Here is a 2,482-nt window from a genome sequence, read left to right as displayed (position 1 = left end):
CTTGATGTTGGCATTAGTGCTTCTAATAAACAACCTACTAAGCTCCCTGCTCAATATAAACTTTTTAAACATAAGTTTTATGAAAGCTCTTTTGTTAGGATGAACCAAATTCATCCTAACAACATTATAACAGTATAATAGACTGTTTTACCCAAAAAAAATGCCACGGCTAATGTTAGAATTTTAACTTTTTCATCCTCATCTACTTATTATTATGTTTAACTTCAATTATTCCTCAACACAGAAACTTTCTTATAAAAGATCTATATAGTTGGGCATATCCATTCACAATACAACACACTTAAAAGTATCTGTCCTCTGTTAGATACCGAACTCTACAAATAAAGCTAACAGCTAACTGATCAAACCATCATGGGCTAAATGCAAAACAAAAACCTCATGTGAGATTTGCTTCAAAAGTAAAGTAGGCAGTGTTGTAAGACGCTTACCAGTAGTGAACATTACATTCATAAACTAATGTGCTTAAACATAATGGAAAGAATATGAAGAGCTAATATTTTATACTCACCAAACTTCTTTTGCATTCAGCATTAGCGCTGAGTGAAAAGCTGGACACAAACTTAAATCCTTGTTCCAACACAATTAGCTTTTCCTTTCAGTGAGTTAATGTTAATAACATTAATACAGCATATATGTATCTCAACGTATCCTCTGACTCTACCAAAATAAAGTAGCTGCTTTGATATTTATTATACATTTAGTATACATTTACCAGCGAATATTTTTGACTAACATGCACATAACTGCAATGACTTTTTTCATTTCCTCATAAAACTCCTTTAGAAAGTTCACCTTGCTTGCAAACTTTGTAAAGCTGTCGCTAACCTTGATATGGACGTAAATTCAAGTTTAATCACAAAAGTTCCAAACTTTTCTTGATCTGAAGCATTAATTCATAAAACAGCTCATATGAAATGTTTTGAATACTCTTCAGTATTTCTTTTCATAGCTTACACCGGGGAGCATTAAAGAAAACAATGTAACTTTGAGGCTTCTTCATTGCTCCGTTGAGCCGCCTGAGATCTTTACGACTCTGCTGTGACGTTTCCAGCTGCGAACCTCACAACTACACGAGCCACACACTACAGCACGCTTAAACTCTGTTGTTCTGCTTCATGTCTGGCATGTTGCAGACCTGCGAAGCAATTCCACACCGGCTACATATTTTCGTCGTTTGCACGGTGGGGGTGTGGGAAAGCCCGCGGGCCACGCTGCTGTAACTATTCCTTAGAGGGAGACAATTGATCTGATTCACTTTATCAATCAGTGACGAGGCCTTTGAACTGCAGACGTGATTTCCAGCGAGTCTGTCATCCCACCCTGTCGTCTGTGAAAACACTCCGGGGGGGAGATTGCTCCACAGAGGCCTGGCTCGTAAAAAGAGTCTTTTTGATTTTTTATTTTTTTTAATGTTCAAACACTCCCTCGCCGATCGTTGACAGAGTCCAGGAAAAGCAACTGTTTGCATGAAGTTCTTCTGCTGCTCCACAAAGGCCTGACTCAGGCTTTGTACCTGCTCTCTCCTCTGTTCAAACTCCTTTCAGCAGAACAGCACCTTCCCTTCCACCTCCACTCCTGCAAGCAAAGAAACAAAGCTCCACACCCCCTGTGTGGCTCCTGTATAGGCAAAGGAGAGGAAGGGGAAAGGGAATGTTTTCCCTCTCTGTCCCCACCCCTCTCCCCTCACCTCCCCGGGGCAGTACTGTGTAGTAATAAAGCCCCCCCTCTACCCCGCTGCGCCCCTCTCCATAAATCTTCTCCTCATGCCATCCTCCCCTTCCTCCGTCTCTCCCTCCTCCCCTCACGACCCTGCCTTTCATTTCCACTCTTCTCCTTTCTGCCGCGACCCAACGCTGATGTAAACAAACGGCCGATAGCTGCTCTGTCATGGATTTCAGCAAGCGGGAGGAAGATGGGCCTCAATGGATTTGTATGGGTCCCACAGTCTGCAGCCGGCCCCTTTCCTGTGTCTCTGCATGCGTCACCCATGACAGAATGCGGTCTGAATCTGGTGAGGTCACTTGGGTGTCATGTTATCACCTGCCTGGTGAAATGATATGCACATATTCAATTCAAGGAGCGCACCTTTAGGCCTGCATGTAAGGCACACCGTTTGAGTTTTGGTAAAGTGAAAAAAAAAAAGAGGGGGGGGGGAACAGAGAGGTAGAATGCACATAACTATGTGGTAGGGGAAAGAGTTAAAGCTCCTGCTCTCTAAATTCACCGGAAAGTCCCACAAAGTGACGACAATTAGGAGTAAATTAATTACAGAGCAGTATGGTAGCTGAAACCCTCGGGATAATTTTGTAAGTCTCAGTCAACAATCTTCAACTACTCAAAACTATCCTAAAAATGAAATACAGTCTATCTATCTATCTATCTATCTATCTATCTATCTATCTATCTATCTATCTATCTATCTATCTATCTATCTATCTATCTATCTATCTATCTATCTATC

This window comes from Poecilia formosa, unplaced genomic scaffold (assembly GCF_000485575.1).
Source record: "Poecilia formosa unplaced genomic scaffold, Poecilia_formosa-5.1.2 Scaffold203, whole genome shotgun sequence".
Taxonomy (NCBI): Eukaryota; Metazoa; Chordata; class Actinopteri; order Cyprinodontiformes; family Poeciliidae; genus Poecilia; species Poecilia formosa.
The sequence above is the reverse complement of the archived record's forward strand: the minus strand, read 5'-3'. Positions refer to the sequence as shown.